The following is a 23625-nucleotide window of genomic DNA, read 5'->3' as shown; positions in this document are numbered from 1 at the left end:
ACTCCTGATTTCGGTGCCTCCAACCCCACTTGCTGTGAGTGCTGTTTGCAGAGATGCTTTAAAGCCAGAAATCAATGTGTAGTTACTGTTTACCATGAAAATGAACATTTCAGCCTCTCACACTAAAAGGGAAAGAAATTTTCTAGTCACCTGCCATTTAAATAGCATCTCGCACACAGTCACTAATTTAATGCAAATCTCATTCGGCCTCCTTGTATTTGTCATTTCGGTGCATTTTTGTGCTTGTAGTTTTTATGCTAATGATCCTGCTCCGTTGCTAACTAGGTCTTTATACCTATCATTTCAATGATACTAGTAATTACAGAGTTATGTGCGTGTCTGCGGGTGCTGTTGGGTGCACTCAGCTCTCTTGTCACCTCTTTTCATCGCCGCCTGAGCAGTGAGCTCTCGCTGTCATCGTGACGGCGGGGCTGTTTGCCATGGCTTTCTGCAGCTCTGAGTCTGATCAATGTAGAAAATTCAGCAGATGTTCCAGGTGACAATAAACAGAACCCTGTGGATTTGGGTAAAAACTGGAAAACCTGAGGATGGAAAATGAGGACGCAAAGCCTCGCTCTGCCCTGTGATGAAACCGGCTTTTCTGTAGCCCACGGTGCTGACACACCTGTGTCCAGGGTAAAAACACTGAGAGACCCTCAGGGATTTATTGCTTGTGATCCATTTGGCCAGGGAATGGACAGATCTGTACAGAGGGAAGGGAGGAATAAATGGCCCTAATCCCCGCTTACAGGTGGAGAAAATAAGAGAAGAACGCAGAGAGCCACAGTGAGAAAAGATGCGAGGCAGCTGAGATGGTTGTTTGCAGAGAGAGACGAGGGAGACAGCGCACGTGTCCCGGCCGCCCCGTGCGCGCTCCACCGCCTGCAGCCCCGGCAGCGCAGGGTGCAGGAGGCGCTCAGAGAGCTCAGGCTGCGGCGTCTGGGATGCGCTGGGTGAGCAGCCGGCCGGGGAGCCGCCGGGAGCCCACCCTCATTTCTGTGCTCTCAGGTCCTTCCTCGTCCCTCAGCCCACACAGCCCCTTCGCTCAGCACCAGCAGCTGCTCCGCTGCTCCTTCTAGATAATTCCAAACTACCTTCTCGCTGTGGCACCAGTGACTCCCAGTCCCTGTTCACACTGGGGTAACTGGAGACCAGCCCCGTTTCAGCAAAGCGCTCCAGCCAGGGCGCAGGATCTGGACCCTCTGGACACGGCTGCCACAGGAGGACTCTGCAAGGGGACTGGGGAACTCAGTGACAGTCTGAAATGAAACACGACACACAGTCATTTCTGAGCACGCTGAGAAGAGATTAATGTGCAGCCCTGGAAAAAAAAGAAAAAAAGCAAGTTTCATTTTGTCCTCGGTGCTCTTGACAGAAGACCCGTCTGCAGCTCACTGAAACAGCGGGGAGAGCTGAGACGAGCTGACGGCTTCAGCCTCCTATGGATCAGGCCGATGAAGAGCAGCCGGGAATGAGGATGACTCCCCTACCCTTCTGCTTTGATAGAGATAAGGCTGAAATACACTTGAGATGAGGAGGCGTCCAGGCGGCTGGAAGGTGACAGCAGAGGATGTGAGTGCAACACGTGAACAGCAGCATGGGGAGAGTCATTGGACGGAGCCCGGCAGCAGAAGCGGCGAGCGGGGAGAGGTCAGTCGTGCCAGGGGCGCAGAAACCTCAGGATCCTGGCAATGAAAACGCTGGCACGGAACAGTCACTGTCTGCTCTATGGAAACATTTCAGCACTTGAAGCTAAAGCAGGCACCTTCTGCACTTGGCGCTGTACAAACATGTAAGGAGAGAGGCTAAACAAAGAGCTTAAATAGGCAAAACTGGGAAAACTGAGGCACAGAGCAGCAGGTGATTTAGTGCATTAGTTTAGAGCAGCATATCTTTTTCCTCCTTCCCAAGCTGATGCCTTATGCATGTGTTTGCCCTGTGCGCTGGGAGGGCTGGAGCGTGCTCTGTCACCCGGCGGTCCCACCGAGCCTTGGGGACACGGGAGCCCACAGAGCGAGCTGCACCCAGGTCGGGAACGGGAGCGGGAGAGAGATTGAGACTCGGGATTGAGGACGAACTGGTCATTGGCCCCAGAAACAAAAAGCTCTGGTCCTTCAGAGCAGACCGGCCTTGCGCAGGGCACAGCTTTGCCGTTGAGCTCGTTCTTGGTTTGGATCTTGCGCCCTGAGCTGAAGTTCAGGCAGCTCGTGAGCTGTCAGAGCCGCGTGTGCGTTCAGCAGGTATTGAAGTCCACCAGCGCGCTGGTGCGGGCGTGCGAGAGGCCGACCTCTAATTTGGGCTGGAAAGCAGCCAGGGGCCAGTGTTTGGGCTGATCTGCATGAAATGTAGATAAGCGCCATCCAGCTCGTTGAATTCAGATGCGGCACTTGAGCTACTGGACGGCAGTTCAGGCTCTGCAGAGGAAGGGCAGCAGAGGATCCCCCACACTGAGGTCCAGTCCCCCCCTCCGGCTCACAAACGTGTGGTAAGAACTGAATGGAAGACAGCAGGTAGAAAGAGAAGAGGGTGGATTTTTGTGAGTGCCAAGAGAGGCAGATGATTACAGCTTCATTGAGTTATTATATTCCCCAAAAGGTTAAAAAAGGAGCATCTTTAGAATACCTCCAAATCTTCCTTTCTTCTTTCTTTGAAGAGTAGACAAAGAAAGAAACTAAATACAAATGAAATTAAATCAAATGAGTTCCTGGACTGCTTAATATGGTATTTTACCCCCATTTAAAATATCCCTCAGGAGACTACGCTGACTTAATAAGCCTAAGAGACGTCGCGGTGAAGACTGAACTGCCTTGATGAAAGCACAACTTGGCTGGGGCTGCATTAGTCTTGGAAACACGTTCCAGCTTCTTAAAAGGAGCCTTTTAATCCATTTTTGAAATGGAAAGAAAAGGATCAGGCAGAAGACATTCGTAAAGGGGAAAGAGGATCCATACGCTTACACAGCTATGTGGTGGAAATGGCTCTGATCGTAACGTCTAATCGCAGGGAAGGGCAAACCGCGGCAGTTTACCTGGGGAGTTGGGTGTGAAGACAGACACCTGGAGCCAGAGGAAGGACCTTCGCTGAATTCCAATGGTGTTCACAGCGTGTGCCCGTTCGGCTCCCACACAGCCCAGGCCTGGCACCACGGTGAGCGGATCCCGACGTGCTCCGTGCCGCCCGGGGCTCCCGTGGGTTCCTCCGCAGCGCTGAGCTCCAGCTCCCGGACAGAGGGACCGGCCCGCGTCCGCGTTGGATTCACCGTGCAGCAGCTGTGTAGCGCTTTCCTCCTTCCTTGCAGAAGAGCACAGACACCAGTTGGTACAAAGGCAGGTAAACCGGTATAACCACCCAAACCCCAGCCAGGTGTGTCCCAGGTGTGCACTGACGGAGCAGCTTGCTCACAACAGGGCTTGCAACCAACAGGCTGCACTGCTGTAATTAACCACCACAACTTCCTGACACAGCGAGGCTTTAAGGAAGAGCTTTTGAAAAGGTTTTCCTTTGACCAACGGCAGTTTTACCCTAACACATCTCTAAACGGTGCTGTTTTGGAATGAAAACTGTCAGTTCTTTCCCAAAACAAGCCCGTCTGGCACTGGTCCCCAGGCAGCGACACAGCAGAAGAACAACTTCTTTTCTGCCTGGTTTAGCTGGTGGTCACCGGTTGATCAGTTGCTCAGGTTCAGTTTGACCATGTAATTTGTGGAGAATTGTTTGAATGGCTTAATGCATTGTAAATCAAAAGAAGAAATTCTACTCTTGGTAATTAAAACGGAATGGGTAATTACTTTTCTCTGTCTGTAAGTTCACTTTCTGAAGGAGGAAAGAGAATATGGAGCTTTCAAATGCCTTTATTCTCTTCAGCATGGAAGCAGCGTTCGCTCGCACCCACAGATACCTGTACGTACTTGTTTGTGTCTCCCCTGGCAGGCTCAGAGTCCCTTTGAAAAGCGAACCCACCAAACGAGGGAAGGAGATCAGGAGCCGTGCTGCGCGGAACACGCGGCTGCTCTCCCGTATCTGTCTTCTGCAGGTTTCTCCGAGCACTTGACAAGTTTTAAGATCAACAGCAAGAAGCGCTAATGGGCAGGGAGCTCTTGTAAAGCATTTTTTAAATGTGGGACTTAAAATTTGCCCTGAAAGGCAAAAAATTACTTAAGTCACTTGGCTGCTGACCAGAGGGTGCAAGTTGGAAGCCTCAAACACCGAGCCCATACAAAGCAGCTCTTCCAGCTGCTCATTCTCGACGTGTCAGCGACGCGTTTGACCGCGCTGGTGTCTCTATTCATTTGCGCATTCCCCGTAACCTCAGCCTGTCAAACCTGCGCCTGTTTGGGCTGCTGTCAATCACGCCTCAATTTCTAGTTCACTTGGCTAAAATCAGCGCGGGTGTTTTGACAAAGGGTGTTGGGGAGAGCAGCTGTCAGAGCACGGCGGGCGAGGGACAGGCAGAGATCCCAGAGCGGCGGGGAGAAACGGGGTGTTTGTTACCCGTGAACATGATGCGATGTTGTGCAGGAGGTGTGATGAGCCGGGGGTTGCAGTGAGAGCGGCGCCGGGAGTTCGGGGTGACACAGAATCACAGGATCCTTGTGGATGGAAAAGCCCCTCAAGATCATGGAGTCCACCCATAACCCCCCCGGCCCTGCCCCGTGTCCCGATAACCTCATCTCTGTCTGTCCACCCCTCCAGCTAAGAGATTACACATCTTTTTGGTTCAATGGCCAGTTGCTTCTTTTTTACCCTGTTCCATTTCTTGTTTGACTACTTTTAAAGGAAATTTCAGAGCCTGTATGATCAATCCCAACTACAGTTTTGTAGTGGAAACCACAGGTTTTACCCCAGAGTATTCTGTCCACTGCCCAGCGCTATGAGGAAAATTCCGAGGGGTGAATTGTGTGAGCTGAGTTCAGAAAGCAGGGTTGATCCGTCTCAGCTGACGATCGGCTCCCATCTCCGTGATGGTCCCGGTTGTTTTGTGCCCTGACGCCCTGGCGATGGTTCCCCGTAGACAATTAGTTGGAAGACGAGGCCCTTGGTTCTGGTTGTTGGAGTTCTCAATGAGGCGCTTGGATTTGGAACCGTCTCACCGTGGAAACAAGCCAGATCAGATGCCAGAGCAGACACCAGGGAATTCTTTGTAACACGCATTTATTTGTTTGTTTTCTGCAAAAGAAGCAGATTGAGTGATACCAAAATGTTTGGTGAATCCATATTGATGTTACTGAAGTGTTTAGGTCCAACATTTGCCTTGAATTGCCTGTGAACTGACTGCTTTCGTTTCAGCAAATGGAGCTCTTATCTTTCCAAACTCCTCAGCAGCCTCTGTCCCTCAGTCCCCCAGCCATCGTCTTTTTGACTATGATATTCTTTAGGTACATAATTACCAGGGAGTCGCAAACGTAATTTAAACAGAGACCTTCTGACTGTGCCTCGATGGGCCAGCGACATTTCCAAGGGGAATTCAGCTGCACACCGGGTGAAGCTCCCAGTGTTCTTTGACAAGCTTAATAAGACCTTTGTCGTTTGCAGATTAGCCTGAGCTGAGCTTTACCCTTCCCACCAAGGGGAAGATAGCCAGTATAACTCCGTGAAATAAAACTAACAAACATATAGAAAAATGTGCTTTAGGGGAAACGCCTTCCAGAGTACCTGGGACTGTGGTGAAATGAGGATTAATAGTATGTATAGTTATAATCAGGAAGATGGGCTCAAGATAGTTTAAGAAATAAGGTCCAGGACTCTAGAAATGCGAGCCTGGGGTTCCTTTGCGATGGGATGAAGGCTTTCTGAATAACGAGGGGCTGGAGTCCGGGGCAGTAACGGGAGACGCGATGGTCGAGGTGGCCCTGGACTCCTGCATCAGGCCACGTGGATGCCGGTCCTTACCCTGGCTGGAGCAGCTGCTGGTTGTCGTGTTAAACGTGTCCGTACAACTCACCCAACAGCACTGGATGGACCCTGTAGAAGTACTTGGGATTTGAGACTTCAGAGCCATGGGAAACTCTGGTATTTCTGCCATCAAAAAAACCTACAAATAATAGAAATATGATTACAAACACAATAAAAAGCTCAAACTGGAAGATTTCAAAAGTAATGAAAATTCTGACCCTGTTATTTCGAAGTTGTTGAAGCTGCTCACTCCACTTCTGTTGAGTCATTTGTTTTGATGAAGTCAGGCCTGTTCTCATTGAGCCTTTTAACAGAGGCTTCACATCTGAAATTGTACGTGTTTCCAACAATAAAGGGATCCTAGAGAATGAAAGTTTAAAAGGAAACTAAAACAAAGCCAGAAAGTTGTAATGAGCCGTTCTTGTCTTTTCAAAGTATTTTGACATCTTTGAAACAAAATGAGAAAATGGAAACAAATGGTTTCAAAATTACATGCGTCAGAAGTGTAACCGCGATTGATGTGTCCCCGGGAAACGTTCAGATCGTGGTAAAACTGCTTTCTGATTAAAACTCTTCTGTCAAACCCCTTTAGACCAACACGAACACGGAGCTGTAAGGACAAGCTGGCCCAGGGGCTGACGTGGCGGGAGGAACGATACACCCGGTCTTTGCTGTGGTGGACACACAAGCGCAGGAGGTAACGTGGACCAGCAGGAGTCAGTGGCAGAGCCGGGGGACAGGGAAGGAAAGGTCAGTGGCACCAAACATCATGAATGGACCAGGCTGGGCAAAAACCACTGAATCACTTGGGTTGGAAGAGACCCTCAAGATCATGGAGTCCAACCATAACCCATCTCTGGCACGGCCGCATGTCCTGAGAACCTCATCTCCATGTCCAACCCTCCAGGATGGTGACTCCAGCACTGCCCTGGGCAGCCTGTTCCAATGCCCCACAGCCCTTTGGGGAAGAAATTGTTCCTAAATCCAACCTCAACCTCCCCTGGCGCAACTTGAGGCCGGTTCCTCTGCTCCTGGCGCTGGTTCCTTGGAGCAGAACCCTTGATCTTCCCCATCTCGTGACTGTGGCACAGGAGGCTCTGGAGCCCGCGCACCCGGGAGCATCACCCGCTGCCACCACGGCAGCAGCTTCCCACAAGGAGCCCATTATCTCTCTGAAATCTCGGAAGGCATTTTTGCCTGTGGATCGGAAGATTGAGCTAAATGCTTGGAGCTATTATCAGACAATTAAAGCTAATGTTGCAGCCAGTGGAAAGATCCTGGTTAGTCACTTTACTCAATTTAAATCTTTGAAAATTTTCACAGTTCTAATCAAGGAATAAAAAGGAAAATACATATAGATGTATATATATAGCAGAGCATTAACTTTCATTGTCAAATCAAGTAAAAAATTGCTGAATGAGGTAAATATGAGGAGCAGCGTAATAGACTATTACCACAGTATAGCTTGTGGCTTTCATTTTCATTTGATACTCACACAGCCCTCGCCCCCACACAAATGCACTTAAGGAAAGAAAGAAGTAATGTTTGAGATGGATAAAATAATCAAGTAAAAAGCAAAAAAATCTGCAAAGTAGCAGGTTGTAGTGGTTTTAGGCTGGCCATTGGTTGCAGGATTGATTTGTTGATGGTTCTTTCTTTTTCTGGAGAGAGAAGAGTCTCAAGAAGGAGAGAGACTAGAATGATAACAGGTAAATGTAAAAACCGGGGGATACACGGATGGATTGGTGAGAAGGAGCGTGTTGTGTGGTGGGAAGTCAGAAGGTGGCTGGAGAGAAATGGAGACCAGCGTGTGCGAGAGCTGTTTCATTACATGAGGGCTAGATGGGTAAATAAAGACAATACGGGAAAAAAGCAGAGGGATATTCCACAAGAAGCGGACGGATAAGTCGGCAGCACAGAATGACATGCTGCAGAGGTTGAAGTTTTGGTTTTTGTGTCAGTTGTCCAAGGAACAGCCCCGGTGCCCATTTGCAGGGCCTGGGCTGCGCAGGGCACCGTGTGCTCGGGGTGCTGAGCGCAGCCGGTGTCTCCAGTGCTTTGAGTCTCCAGTGCTTTGAGTCTCCAGTGCTTTGTGTCTCCAGTGCTTTGAGTCTCCAGTGCTTTGTGTCTCCAGTGCTTTGAGTCTCTGGTGCTTTATGTCTCCGGTGCTTTGTGTCTCCAGTGCTTGGCTCGTGTGCTGCCGGGATGTTCCCTGCAGGAGGGACGTGCCCTGCGGGCTCTGGCTGCAGAAAGACACCCAAGCAAACAGGCCCCGTATTTGAAGACTCGTAGTCTGCACAAGGAGGGCTTGTTCCCTGGGGTCTCCTGGGAGCCCTCTCTGAGGCAAGTCAGACCTGCAGAATGATCCGGTGTTGTCTAGGAGACAAAATGTTGTCAAACTTGGCTCCTTTTCCTGAACAAAGCAATTCTGTGCTGGGCAGCCTTGAGTAAGACACTTCACCGCCCTGTTTGTTGAGGTAGTTCTTGCCGTGGATATGTACAGCACCGAGCACCGAGTCCCGGTGTTCTCTGGTGACTCAAAATGACAAGCTCCATGTCATCGATCGCGGTTTCTTGCACAGGTGTTTATTTCTGCCAAAAGCAAGGCAGCGCGGCCTGGCAAGGGCACCTGTATGTTAGAGCAGCTCCTCCAGCGCTTCCCAAGTATCAGAGCACACAAAGAAACAAGGGAAGGGAGGGCAGTGACCTTCATGCTGCATCCGGAGCCAGCGAGACCGTGCGCGGTGCCTGGAGCAGTGAACCAGCCCCGTCCTCCTGAACCCTCCGTCCCCAGCGCTGACGTTCCTGGTGGGAGATGTGTTCTTGCAGAGAACAGCCATGGAGGAGAGCGGGCTGGCAATCCCATGCGCCTGGCTCCCGAAGATATTTGCACGCCAGGCATTTTGGCACGAAATTGCAGCTGAAGGCAGCAAAAAGTTTTCATTGTTGAATGTCACTCGCAGGGCTGGCTGCTCCAAGAACCTGAATGTGGGTGGCAAAATATCCTTCCTGTTCAGCACATTGCCCAAATGCTGTAAGCTTTGGCTTGTAACCATGCCTTGGTTAAAGAAGCCCTTGCCTAGGCTGAGGTCGGGATCGCAGAGGTCAGCGAGGGTTGGGACTTTGTGAGACACAGGGGAGCAGGCGGGGAGCGGCGGGAATGAGGGATTCGATGGGTTCTTCAGGAAACGCCGTGTGCCCGGAACAACCAGGCGTGGACGTGGGCCCACCCCGCGCTGCCGCCGGCACGGGGAGCTCCTGGCGGGGCTCCCGTCCCCGTGGGAGAGACACAGCTCGCAGCAGCTCCCGAGGAGCTCTGGACATGGGTTTCGTTGTCTCAGCACATTTCCAAATGTCAGCGGTAATCGGAATCAAATGCTACCATGCTGTAGCGGGCACTGTAGTAGCATAGTAATAACAGTAATATTTTTACGGAGTTAAGTGCTTACATTAAGGCGCCTCGCTCGCAGGGCTCACCTGCCTGAGGAGCGTTGCTGCCTGTCGAGTGCCTTTCTTGGAGACATTAATGGCCCTCGGGGGGGTGTGGACAGTTCTTTGGAAGTGCCAAGTGGTGTTCTGTGTGTTTCCTATCATCATCCAGTCTGATTAATTTGCCTTCTCTAGCCTGACCTTTCCTTCCCTGCCACCACTGGCTTTTCAGGGAGTCTGTTTCTCAGCCCCTGTAAAGATGTTTTCCCATAACTCTATGTCAAACAGCCCATCCTCCCCCACAAACCTCTGAAATCCACTGCAATAGGATGTCTGTAGCCAGAGCATCACCCTCCTCACACGCACTTGGAGGAAATGAGCAGCAAATGGCACACAGATGGTGCTTTCTTGTCGCAGTCCATCTCAGCCCATGGGTGGCGAGGCGAGGAGGAGAAGAACCGTGAGACACAGTTTGTACAGCATGTTGGGGTCACCTCATTCATGAAACGTGCCTGGGGAGAGGGACGCAGGAAGTGGTGTAGTGTGCTCTCAGGTGTTTTGGCAAAGCCGCAGGAGGGAGGTGTATTCAGTACACACCACTTTCTAACCAGCAAACTCACAGCTCATTTGAGATGATGCTGAAGGATAAAAAACCAACCAACCAACCAAACATGTTCTTTGGTGTGGATATAATGCTAACACTGCAGACAGCTTTGAAGGGAACGTAGAGGAGAATACATGGGTGTGTTTCACAGTCTTCACCAGACAGGAAAAGCGCACGGGGCTTTGTAGTGGAGAGGGAGATGGAGCATCCTGCTGCCCCATGGCAGCGGGACCACGCTCCAGTGTTAACAAGGGTGCTGACTTCGCTGCTCTTGACAGGCGTTTGAAGGGCAGGACGCATCTATCCCGCATCTATTTTCCAGGTCAGTGACCTGCTGTTACATGCAAGTGTGCCAAGGAAAAGGTCAGTGAAGGAGTAAGTACCACAGGGCTGCCCGAGAAGGGGGAGGGACCAGCTGAATGTCAGGTGGAAACGAGCCTCGTGTTTTCCAGGCAGAAAGGCCTGAGAAATCATTCTTATTTACACCTCCAAGAACCGGTGCCAGACACGCAGATGATGGGACGGCTGGGCACAGAGGAGGGACGTATCGACCGGTGGCTTCTTCAAAGATGGGAATAGCAGAGGCCCATCAATCCAAGTCACCAAGGAAGGGGAGTTATTGTCTTGCACACGCTCTCGCTCACACACACACAGAAACTTGCGATTGCTTTGCCAGTTTGGCTCCAGTCTCCCACTGACTCACAATCCAGCCACTCGATCATGTCTAAGTAAAGGCTGATAGTGCGTCCCACCAGCTTGATCAAACAAATGCTTCAGTCGCAGATAATCCCACCAACCCTTCTGTTCATGCAATGCTGAGATCAGGCTGCTGAGCTCCCTCTGTAGTCGGAAGAGCAGGAGATGAGTTTCTCCAGGGGGTGACTGATCTTTTCCTAACAGAGATGCTTAAGATACTGTGGCTGAACTGCCCTTGACATGTGTGGGTTCCCCAGAGGCCCAGCTGGCCAGCTTGACATGGGCTTCTCATTCGAGAAAATATCTTCTTCCTGCTCTTTGCATTTCAGTGCTGCTGCAGGAAAAAAGAAACGTTACTTTGGGGCTGCTGCAGTGGCTCTCTGAGGTACCACGGATTCTTTGGGTAGGTCTCCATTGTCTTCTCTGTGTCTCTAGACCTTGTCATAACACAGCACGATGGATGTTCCCCTTTCCCGTCCCTCTTTTGTCTCCTCCGATTGGATGACATTGATGTAAAGCTTGCTCAGTGTCACCACAAAGTTACAGGCTCTCCTCTAACATTTGGATCCACAACACCGTCACTGCTCCGGGTGTCCATCTGGGCAACGAGTCCCACCTACGCAGCATTGTGTGCCTGTTCTAAGCACACGTGTTATTCCTGAAGGGATATTATCCTCATAAAATAGCTTTTGAAATCAAGTGGTGGGACCCGAGTCACCAGGCCAGTGTGGAGCACTCCACTGCCACCCCCCAAATCCACAAGCCACCGTATTTCTTTGATCTACCACAACACTTTCACTGCCAGGGACCTGCAGACTCTATCAAAATGGGCTATGTGACCTAAGACAGCCCCGAAGTGCTGCTGTCCAGTGGTGCCTCCATTGCCTTCTGCTCGGTGAAGGTCTTCTGTACCTGCTCAGGCCCTCGGGAGCCGCCGCGGTCCCTGGGCCCGCGAAGGAGCCCGTCCTTGGCTCGGCAGCCCGGCGGGGCAGCCGCGCTCCGCTGCCCGGAACACGCGGCCCTTTAGGATTTGCTGAGCAAGCCCTATAAAAATTAGCACGTCTTGCCAGGGAGGCAGTAGGGGGTGATTAATGAACACAGCCAATGAAAAGGGGCGGAGGGGGAATACATTCGCTAAATTGACAGCATATAAAATGTTTGTTCCTGCCTGGAACAGCAAGGTTGGCAAACCCTGTCATGGGCCAGTAGCTTGGGTTAAGTGAGGAGGCCACGGACCTGTAAATTGTCCATCATCTATATTCGGATGTACAGGCTTGTAGCCTCTCTGGTCCGGTGAGCCCAGTAATGAAAGAATTCAGAGCTGCCTGAGACGTAAGATCAAGTGCCCTGGTTGTTCTAGGGCTGATAAGATTTTAGATGAGGATTAATTTCGTTAATGACATTTCCAGTGCGTTCCTCTTCTTCTCACTCAAGGGTTATCGTGAGTACTTTCTGCAGAAGTGAGAACCGTGAGGGACGTTCGAGAGGGACTTTTATCCCATGAGTAGAAACAGAATAACTGAACAAAGCAAGGGGTGTTTGTTATCAAATCATTTGGCTCAAAGAAAGATACGGCATCATGCAAAACTTGCCCAAAACATTTTGAAGTGCTATTTTTATCGCATGGTTTTTTACTCAGGAAAGTTACAAAGGAGTCTGCTGAGGCGTGTGTTTTCCCTCTGCTGTGTGTGGCTCAAGTGGCTGAAAACTCTGTCAAATCTTTTCCTCGCCATTTGAGGAGCAGGTATCTTGGCAGCGCGTGCGAGCGGATCTGGGGTGCTGCTAACCTGGGGGGCTCAGCTGCTAATTTGCTGCTGCTGCGTGTTTAACCGTCATGAGGAAACACTGTCAATGTGAGTCCTCAGCACTGCCCGCACCCCTGCATCCCTGCACCCTGCATTCCTGCACCCTGCACCCCTGCATCCCTGCACCCTGCATCCCTGCACCCTGCATCCCTGCATCCCTGCACCCCGCATCCCACCGCCATCCTGTGTGCTGGAGCGCAGCTGGTGCTGGTCCTGGCCAGGCCAGAGGTTGTGCTGCTCCTTCCCATCCCCACGCTGGATGCTGGTGCTGCCGTCTGACGTTTTGTGCATGTGCACTGTGGTGCTGAGGCCTGATAATGGTGCCAGGGACAAAAAATTCAGCAAGTAACCCCCCCAGATGATAAGATGTCTTCCAGCAAGCAGATCCTTTCTTGGCTCCTGAGGACGGGCGTTGCTGTCGTCGCCCGATGCACCGTCCCTGCTGACGCTGGCTGGGCAGCCGCTGGCGGTGCAGCACAACGCCTGCGGGAGGCCGGCGCTCAGGCCCGGAGGACTGTCCCCTTCCATCGCTTATTGCCAGCGACTCTCCTCGTTCATTAGGTCTGACATCTGCTATTGATATCAATTATGATAATGAAAGAAACATTTTGCTGGCTGTGTCTGGCAGTCTGTCAGCAGTCTCACTGAAGGCTGGTTGATGGTGGTGGTGGCGGCACAGAGGAGATGTTTAGGTGGTTGTGTTGGATTAGGGGAGCAACGGGATCTAAAGATCTCGCTGTTGTCTGTGTTAGGAGCCCTGCGAGGGGGCGGGTGGGAGGAGACGTGGTGGACGGGCACCTGCACTAAGGAGCTCCGAGGAAATCGTTGGAGGTCTTTGCTGTCATTGGTGCTGGTGACAGCGGGGGTGACACAGACCCCGCGGCTGGCGAGGGGTGTCCCTTGGGCGTCCTGCAGGGCTGTGCGGGAGCAGCGGGTCATTTATTATCGCTGGGAGGAGCTGCACGGACTTTGGTGCGGTGCTTTGGTTCCTGCAGAGATGCTCAGCAGTCTCCTACAGTATATAAATGAAAAGATTAGGATGGGTCCCGAGACATGGAGGGGTTATGAAGCTCCTTCCCTGTCCAGTCGAGGCACTTGTGGGTTCTCAGTTACCGTCTGACATTTCATAAGCTGCTTTCTTTTGAGAGACAATTCTGAGTGATTTCCCATGAGCAATGGGGCAGCGTGGGGAGTCACCAGGTTCTGGTGTTTTGGAAATGTTTTGGAACATTCTAAAAAAAAATGTCTGTAATTTCAAGCTTGTAACCTGCTGTAAAACTCTCCTGTCCTCAAGAATTTACTGTTGTTTTAAAGTTCTTGTGACCTTTATTTTCTCTCTTTAGTTTCCTGAGCAATAAAACTGTAAGGAGCAATATGGGATTTGGGGGGCTTTTCTTTCTCTCCCCGCTGGAGACAGGATGGTGTTTGAAGCCACAAGGTGAACGGGGCGAGGTTTGAGCTGAAGAGACGCGGTAGCAGTGCTGGAACCGGCTGATAGCGAAACAAGCACTCGGTTATTAGGAGGCACAAATCACTCTAAAAGATTAAGTACTGAAAATAATAACCATACAAACCTTGACGGAGGGATGTCAGAGGCAAAGGTCCTTAACTGGCTGCTGGGATTTTGGGCTACAAGTTACTGGGGAATTATCTTTCTCTTTTTTAAGCAAAGAAAAGCTGTCTGGCTGTCTTGCGGGAGGCTGTGCTGCGCACGGGCTTGCTGCTGTTGACTGTTCCTAGCTCCGGCGTTAATTCACTGTTCCAGTGGGTCCAAAACAATTATTCTTCCTTGCAATTCTTCTATTTTATTGTATTTATGCATTTGGCATTTCCGCAGTGCCCTTGCTCTCTGTCTGAGCATCATTTAAGAAATGCAGGAGATAAATGAAGCGTATTTAATCTCACAAGCTGCCTGTGTGTGCTCATCAGGTGAGGTGGAAATGGATCAGGTGTCCGGATAGAAGGAGCGTCTTCCAGTGCCCGACACACACAGTAAACCCCGTCGCTTTGCCACACGCGGGAAGAGAACTGAGGTGGCACAAATCAGTGCAGTGCACTCCGGTTCCTGGGGTTTTCTCTTCGCTATGGAATTGTAGCAAATGCCATGAATTTCTAGGGCATGAGTTGCTCTATAGGGACTCTCACCACCGTTAGACCAAGTTTGGTGCTTTCAGGGCAGAATAAGCAGCCAAAAGTTATGCTAAAACCCATCAAAAACAACTGCACGGAAAGACCATTAATATAAAGTTCAGCCCTTCCCATTCTCTTGTATCAGCTGCAAGGACAGGTTAGTTACATCCGCGCTGCTCTGCTCCTAAATACGACTGTTTACACAATGATTTAATGCAGTTTAGCTAATCCACTTTAAATCCCCAACCTCAATTAATTGCAGTTATTAACTAGCAGATTAAATTTCTCGGCCCCTCCTGTGGAGCTGAACCTTGCACGAAAAATCCGTCAATGGCGTCGAGTTTGTTCTGCAAATGACAAACGAGATCTTGGGGGTTCGGCCAAAAGAATCCTCCGGAACCTAGTGCGGGTGTGGATAAGTAATGAGTTCGTGTTCTGCTCGCCAGGATTCCATCCTCTTCCATTGCACCCGAGCTGCTGTTCCCTGCCCCACAAAAGGCGTTTTCCATTGCTGGAGACAGCACGCTGACATTTTCATTCGCCATAAATTCATCTGGGGGTTTAATAAGACCTGACATCTCACTCCTGGTAACAATGTGTCATTAGCTGTCATTACAAGTCAAAAATAATCATTATTTTTCTTGAAAGCGTAGACATGAACGATATAATTGTAATTTAATTCTCATTTTTCATTTTGTTATGCTCGAAGCTTAATCATTTGAATTTAAAAAATTACTTTTTGTTCACTTCTCATTTAGTCCCATATTTTACTGATAAGGAGACAGGAGAAAATAGAGAAAAGAAATAGAGACCTCAGAAGGTCTTTGGTTTGTTTCAGTGCAAATCCATTTCAATCGAAATCAGGTTTTGCTTGTTTGCGTTGACTGAAAGTGGCCCAGACGCTGCCATGAAATATTGAAACACACGGATTGCTACAAATATTCTTTCTTCTAAGAATGCACATACTGTTTGCAATTCTGTTTTTCATTGGCAAATCCTTCAACTCAAAGGAACTCGCCAGCTCCAGAGCAGCACGTGTGTGGTAGTTACACGTTCATCTGCCATTTCATGCTGTTCAAATGTGTGTTAATACTTCATAGAACAAATAAAAGAGGCAGAAGTGTTTGCCCCGGTGAAAACAGGGAACCTGGGGATTTAAAGCAGAGTTTGATTCTGTCCCTGTTATAGAGCACGTCCAGCGTTCCTGCGCTCTCGGGGTCATCTCTGGAGCGATGCTGGTGCACTCACAGGGGTGCTCCAGGGGTTGTTTCGGTCGGTGGTTCCAGCACTGAGCAACTCTCCTCTTCCCGCCGCAGGGACGCAGCCGCAGTCGTTGCCTTTCTCCAGGTACGTTGTTCTTCCTCACTCATCCTTCTTGTCTGAACTTCCGCATGGAAAAATGTAAAACATCTGAAAATGTTGTTTGGGGAGGAAAAGAAATCGATGTATGAGACCTTGACTCAGCAGCCTTCAAAAGAGGTGAAAGGCTCCAGAACCAGGAGGGCTTTGGCGTGTTAGCTGTGATTTGCAGCTGATCTCCTCAGCTCCTCCATGAGTTTCATGCATAATGCAGCAGCAGTTTTGATTGAAGCCAGAGAAAGTGCTGACAGAATGTAGTGTCAGGCATCTGGGGAGATGTCCAATTAATTATTGTAATTGACATCCACACCAGATGTCTGATATATGACGGTCTCTTTGTTGATAAAAGGTTTCGGTAATTCTGTTTGAACAGCACTTTCACAACAATATGTTTTCCATTTAGGTCACGGGGAAAAAAAGTCTGATTTATTTTTTCCAGGAGATTGAATTCAGGGGGGCAGCGGCGTTCTGTCCTCGTGCCCCCCAGCTCCTAAGAGCCTTCAGAGTGCAGGGATGAGGGGTGCGACGGAAAGCGTCCGTCACAGTGCCCACCACCCACCAGAGGCACTTAGCGGGGCAGCGCAGGATCCGCCGTCGTCGTTGTTCTCTGTGGTCACAAAGACGAGCAGCTCATCTGACATCGGTAACATCATAATAATAATAATAATAATAGTAATAATAATAGTGCAAACCTCAATCAAAGAGCCATTCTCAAGTGGAAAGCCGATACGCTAGGTTATCAAAGAAGGTCAACAGCTTTTGAGTTCTTTCAAGTCACTGTAGGACTCGGGAGCAGCTCGTGCTGAGAAGGGACAAAGCACACGGTAACCGGGCCCTTTTGGCCCCAAATCCAAACCAGCGCTCAGACCAGAAACTTGTAGCAGTAAGGAAAGCCAGCCTGGCTTTCTGCCTTCGGAATCCGCGTCCCTGCGCGTCTTTGCTTTTCGTTTTGGCTCGGGCCTGCTGGGAAAAGGTCTGTGTGGCACGCTCGCTGTGGATAGAAGCAGGAAGCACAAACCCCTCACAAAATCCACTTGTATGAGCTTCCCAGAGTATCTGATGGGTCTCGGATGTTCCATTTCAGAAGATGAAGACCTTGCCTTAGGACACGGCTATGGCAACCAGGCCTCTGCACTGTTGGAGCTTCATCCGCCAATTAACACGCTTCAATAACAAAAACTCATCTTTGGCACGTGGTTGTTTCATCATACCAGACAGCTGCCTCGTTGCCTGGCAGCGCTTAGGAGTCACAGGACCATTTGGGTTGGAAGGGACCCTTAAGATCGTCGAGTCCAACCATGACCCAGCTCCAGCACTAAACAAATTTTTTTCCAACAATCTAGGGGAATTTGACCTAAACTTGGTGCAGGGCACAGTCAGATAGATGAGTGCTTTCAATATATTCGGAGGCACTTTAGAAGTTACCTGCTTTCAGCTCCAAATTTCAGCTGCCGTAGCTGGGACATTGTCTCTGACTCATCCCTCTGGTGCAAAGTATGACAGATTGCCTTAAATTGCCTGGTAAAGTTCCTTATCTAGAAGTAACCCAATTCCAGGTATTTTGGTGCCCGAAGAAGCAGACAGGCTCTAGTCGTCCTTGCAAAGCCCACAGGTGCCACTTGGCAGCCCAGTCGCCCCGTGTCCTGCAGATGCAGGGTTTGCAGGTACTCAGCCTCGCACGACACCTGCGCACGAGGCCGTTGCAGCGGGAGATCGGGCGCTCGGTGTGGGGCTGCGTTTTACCTGACTGCAGTCATCTGCAATTTAAATGTCTTGTCTTAGCAGGTTGTAGCGAGTCCCTTTAGAGTTACTAAAGAGAGATTTATGGTTATTATGCTGTATAGTTACAGATGATGTCCCACATTCTGTGTAGGAGTTAAGTGCCTTGATACCTTTGCATGTTTATCCCTGAGGCTTTGCATCTCCTCTGGAAATAGGACATGGGTATCTGTGTTACCTAAGCCAGGACACGCGGAGCACGGGACACACGGAGCACAGGACACATGGAGCACGGGACACACGGAGCACAGGACACGCGGAGCACAGGACACATGGAGCACAGGACACGCGGAGCACGGGACACACGGAGCACAGGACACACGGAGCACGGGACACATGGAGCACAGGACACACGGAGCACGGGACACACGGAGCACAGGACACGCGGAGCACAGGACACATGGAGCACCATTATCCTGTCTGGCTGGAGACAGAAGTCACTTTCCTTCTTCTTTTCTTTTCCTTCATTTTGGGAGGGAATTGGGTGTTTTACTGTACAAATGAAGGTCTGTCTGCCATGGGAGATTCAGAAAAGCTCATCAAGATTAATTCTTAAAATGGATAAACGAAAGCACATTAAACAACCTATGTAGACACACTCATTTGGAATTAAAGGGTCCATAATTAAGTTTTACTTAATTCACTTTTGAAGTGACTTGAGCCAAATTGAATTAAAGCCACTTTAATTTTAAATGAAAGTATCCAGACCTGTGTTTAATGTAATTTAACTAATCCACTTGCAATTCACACCACTAGTTAATTTTGGATTAATTTCCCCTTGTAAGCAAACTCTGAAGCAAACAGCAGGAACACAACTTTGTTTTCCCTTTTCCAGGTAGAGCGGGGCTACAGAACTTCTCTTCCCCCAAAGCGCCTCTGCCCTGCGCAGTTTGACCCATTCCCGTGCAGTTTAACCCCTTCTGTAGCGCGGCTGGGCTGGCTGTGACCGTCCGTTTGCTGTGGCATCCTCAGCTGGACGTGCAGGGATGTTCTCTGGTGGTTCTGAACCCTCGCTGACGTCCATGTCCAAGGACGTTCCTTCTTGCGGGATTTGCAGCCTCACTGCCAGGAGGTTTCGTGTTGGGTAAATACAATTTGCCAACAGGAAGAGGTCTCTGGGGATCACTGGCCTGGGGAGCAGGACGCAGGATGTGTTGGTGAAGCAGGGCAGATCCCAAAGGGCTCTGGCAAACTTGGGATCTGCCGTGTGCTGTGTGCTGGGGCTGGAAAGAGTCCGGACAACAAGCTCTGTTTAATTAAACCCATTTAGAAAGTGGCAAAAGTCAGGTTTAGGTGCCCTGACCTGCGGCAGCACCACGAGAGTCGTGGTGTTTCTCTGGATTAATTAAAAGAAGGGAGCTCTTTGGAGCTTCTGACAATGACGAACGAGCAAAACGTTCGTAGCACTTTATGTGAGCCTGGGTTCCCACGCGGGTTTGGAGTGAGTTTTACATAAAGTTTGTCTGGAAATGTTCCAGCCTGCAGCTGAGAATAAAGCTCTGCCGAGGTACCAAACCGCGGCGGCTCCAGGGCAGCCCCAGGCTGAGCTTTCCCAGAGCTGGGGAGGAAAGGGAGTTCCCAGGGATTTCAACAGGAACTGGGCATTCAGAGCCTGCCAGCGATAGCAGGGCTGTCGGCCTCGAAACCTGAACCGCAGCCACGTTTTCGTTCAGGTGTGAGGCCTCTGGGTCCCCAAAGCTTTTGGAACTCACTGGACTATTGCAACTGGTGATTAAGGTTCAGAGGTTTCTGTCCACACTTTTCCAGCTGGGCCCCACGCGGGTTCCCCTCAGCGGTGGCAGCTCTGGCATCTCCCAGTGCCCCGGGAAGGGACGCGGAGCTGTGTCCAGGAGCAGTCCATCGCTGCAGCGGAGGCCTGGGGGCTGCAGCCGGGGGAACAGCTCGACTGGGGGTTTCGGATCCCGAGCTACCATCCTATCAACCAGAGCATCTTTCCTTCGTGCTGGCACTGGCTCGGGACCAGTTACGTGGTCCAAACCGCCCCGGCAGTTCTGATACAGCACTTACTGGAAAGCCACTTTCCTTGCCAAAACAGTGCTTCTGGTTGGATGTCAGTACTCATTGCCAAATTGTGCTGCCTTTAGATGTTGTTCATATACTTATCAAAGTCATTTTCCCCCGAGCTTTCCATCAGATAGCCCTGTGCTGAGCAAACAGGAGGAGACACTCCTTAAGTCCTCAATTACATTTCTTTTCTCCTCTTCAATTCCAGCACAGACAAGAGGTGATAATACCGAATCTTTCAAATATTTGATATACGAAGAGAAGAGCTTGTTAGAACGAGACCAATTAATGCATTTTTAATCCACATTTAAACACATGCAAAGATCCTGAATACTAATGCCGTCATTTAAATTCCAGGCGGGGCGGCTGGCGCGGGGCTGCGTATCTCTCCATCTCCGCTTCCCTGCCTTGCTTGAATCAGGCAAGGTCGACTAGGCGCTGCTGCTTATAATAAAAAGGCATATTTAGGCTCCCTTCCATTTTTTTAATCACCTGAAGGTGTTCTTGCAGCTGATGCTCACGTTGCTGGTTTTTTCCCCTTCTTCCTCCTTTTATTCCAAAGTTCAAGGACATTTGCACCGCCTGCGTTTGCCTGCTGCTCGGAGGAACAGCCACACGAATCGTTGGAGCTCCTCGTGTTTCCTTAGCGGTACAGCGTTTGCTTCAACCGCTCCTCGTGCACATTGATCCAAACCTGGATTTCCCATCTCCTTCTCATCGCTGTTGACACAGCAGACTGTTCATCTGGGCCGCGTCCATCGCCAAAGGTTGTTTACTCTGTTGGACCTGGGGCACGTATAAAATCTCGGGCCCAAGGGCTTTGCAGCAGAAGTGGGAGGGGAACAGAGGAAACGAGGCAAACGCGGCCGCCGGTCCTCGTGGTTGCGTAGGATGCCCCACCCGCGGCTGATCGCGGTGACAAACCACACGTGCTGCTGTGCGGACACGTTGCCAAACCGGCTGCTAACTGACGAGCCCGGGTTTCTGGTTGTGAAATACATTTCAGTGGGTGCAGGCAGGAGTGTGCACGTGGCTCTGGGGGGCAGCTGGGAACCCGCGTTCACGGTGTGCCCATCGCTCCTGCCCGGGCGGGACACCTGGAGACCACAGGAGGTGTCACCGAGAACGCGGGGAGCAGCTGCAGCCAGTAAACCCGAGCCCGTCCTGCGGGCCGCGGTGCCTCCTGCTGCGAGGCGGGATATTAACGGGGAGATGAGTGTGCCCGCGAGTCGTTTGCCAGCACAATGTCATCATACCGTGTTGACTCATCGAAGTCAGAATATTGCAGAGCCAAGAACCAATTTCAGTAGATTTTACATTTGGGAAAACGGAGGAAAGTTTTTAAAATTATCAGTAGGTCACTGTGACTTCTAGAAATGGAATTATTATATTTTGCTTCAAATTTGCTTTGAAATGTAAGTTCAGCTACAGAACGAACAGGAAGATTGAAATGGAAATGAAACCTTTGGAATGGCCAAACTGAAATGTTCCTGCGAGACCAGGCAGGGCTTTTTTTTCTTAATTACTTTGTTGGACTCTCCGTGTTTTCAGCCTTACTTTAGATTTCCAGCTTCTGTAGGACAGGATAGGATAAAAGTGCTTCTAAAGTCCTGGAAACTTTCTGTCTACAGTGCAAACGTTGCGAGTGACGTCACTCGTGGGTGCACGGGGCTGTTCCCTGGTCCACGCAGAGCGAACGGCGAGGCCGCCCCTGTTAATCAGCGACCCCTTCGTCCCTGAGATGAGAGACTGAACTGTAGTTAAAGCTTTGCCCTGAACTCGCAGTAGGGGATGGTGTCTCTCAGGCTTTTACCCTTTTCTTAATTAAGAAGCCGTATTAAATATTCAGGAATTCTGTACTGTGACTTTCCTGGGAAGCACAAGGACATCTCGGGGTGACGAATCCCTTTCTCATTAACACCTGGCAGGCCACCGCTCTCTCCTCTGTTTTCTCTGGTTCTCCAGGGCAACAAAACTGCCGGAAGGTGCGGGAGACTTTTCCTGAGCTGTTGGAAATGCAGCCAGGGCTCCGTCAGCTCCAGTTTGCACCAGCGAAAAGACCTTTGGGCATGGGAGCAAAGGCTGCGGGAGCAAAGCTCTCGGGGGGGTGATGCTGATTCAGAGGATAAACTGGGAAATCTCAGCCCGAGCATCATCAGTGCGGCAGACCCCCCAGAAATGACAGTTCTGCTGTACGAGAGGCAGCCAGCACCTCTTGACGTGCCGCTCGTCACCAGGATCCTAACGAGACACTATCAGCCAGGCCCACGGAGATGGCGAGCGGCACGGCGCCCAGCCGCCGTCGTTTATTCGCTGCATCAACCTGCTCCTTCGCTTTCGTTTCCCGGTTTGCTTTCGGTGTGTCCTGTCAGTTCTCCAACACCAAAGAAACATTTTTCAATCTGGTGAGGTCCTCCTGCATTTAATTACTAATCACAGGCCATCAGAAAGGTGCTGAAAAGCAGGTCGTTACTGGCAGGTGGTTACTGGCTGCTTGCTCGTTTTTCCAGTCTTGGATCCTGGAGGTGTTTGGTGCTGAAAGTCGCTGTCATGGGGGAATTTTTTTTGTTTTTAGTTAAAAGGAAGAACCAAAGGCCCCCACAGGTCTCATTTTTCCAAAGCAGCCAAAGACCTCAATTTCCTGCTCTTCTAGCAGCCCCAGGCAAGGCGCAGAGCAGGGGTTGCACCTCCCAGGCTAGAACACCAAGCTTTACCCAAAATTTTTGGGTTTCCCACGTGCAGGGCGGACGGCCCAGGCATCCTGGCCTTCCCAGCGCTGCCGGCGTCCTGCTGCAGAGCTGGCTCGTGGGGTCACCGCGGCCTGTCCTGTCCAGAGAGCAGCCAGCCCTGTGCCATCAGCATCCCCGCTCCATCTGTGCCTTGTTAGTCTTTCTTAACGAGACTAAATAAAGGCTTGCTGGTCTCCATAATGATCTTGGACAGGGGCTATGGCAGCTGGTGATGGAGCAGACAAGTATCCAGGCTCTGCAGGGAGGTCTTGAGGCCGCTTCTGTGCTTTTCGTTTTCTGGTAAGAAAGATGGGAAATGGGAAAATGTGCAGCATGTGGCATTGCACAATTTGGCTTTGGAGAGTTAATGTTCTTGGCTGTGTTTGAGCTTGTTTGCTGTGAGGAGTCGGGGTGTTTGGCGCTGGGGAAGCGTGGCCTGAGGAGGGCGCGCTGCAGCGCGGCTGGAAAGAGTGGGTACATAAGAAGGTTAATGGCGCAATAAGGGAACTTCATTTTAGGTTCTTTAGGCTCTCAAGCCTAAATGATCAGTGTGACAGCAATAGGTCTAAGGCAGGTGTGCATTCAGTATGAAAGACTGATGATGGAAATGTTTCTGGAGCAGGAGCTCAGTGGAAAGAGGTGAGGGAGGTGTTACCGGAGGGTCCGGACGTGCTGCGCCAGGGCAGGGCTCTGAGCAGAGCTGCCCCCCCGAGGTGGGTCCCTGGTGCCTCTTACTCTGGACATATGGGGGATCAGCATTCCCCCGTGTGAGCTGAAACTGGGGGGGCTGTGGTCTGTTTGGAGAGTTTATTGGAGCAAAACCAAGATCCTGAACAGGCAGGGCTGGGAGCAAGTGTGGTTTGTGTTGTAGTTCTGCAGTGCTGTTGCAATACCCTGTGGGACGCCAGCTTTAAAATGTGCTGGGGAACCCGCGCCTTGCTCAGTGTGGGTATTTCTGCATGCAAATGGAATAGCTCCGGTGATGGGTGATGTTCGTCTCTGTATATGGCACAGGAGCTTTGATTGCCCCCAGATGAGGCAGCTGGGAAACAGTGTGAGAAGGGACTGGTGTTTGCAAATGTCAGCAGCTGTTTGATGGCTCTGGCTCACAAAGTGTTTGTACAGTGCTGGGAGCCGTGGGACCTCGCGCTCTGCTGGGCTCCTGGTGCTGCTGCTC

At 50.6% G+C, this 23625-nt stretch overlaps 1 long non-coding RNA gene across 1 annotated transcript; it reads right to left on the bottom strand.

Annotated features, from left to right (window-relative positions):
• Nucleotides 1-630: 630 nt before the first annotated feature.
• On the bottom strand, nt 631-3334 carry LOC110364080 (uncharacterized). The gene is made up of 2 exons (XR_002422579.2): nt 3029-3334; nt 631-2492 (listed from the first exon to the last, which is right to left on the bottom strand). It is a non-coding gene; the product is annotated as an uncharacterized LOC110364080 (long non-coding RNA).
• Between the last annotated feature and the right edge of the window lie 20291 nt (nt 3335-23625).

Source organism: Columba livia, chromosome 26, assembly GCF_036013475.1.
Source record: "Columba livia isolate bColLiv1 breed racing homer chromosome 26, bColLiv1.pat.W.v2, whole genome shotgun sequence".
NCBI lineage: Eukaryota > Metazoa > Chordata > Aves > Columbiformes > Columbidae > Columba > Columba livia.
This window is presented reverse-complemented; position numbering and strand designations above follow the sequence as displayed.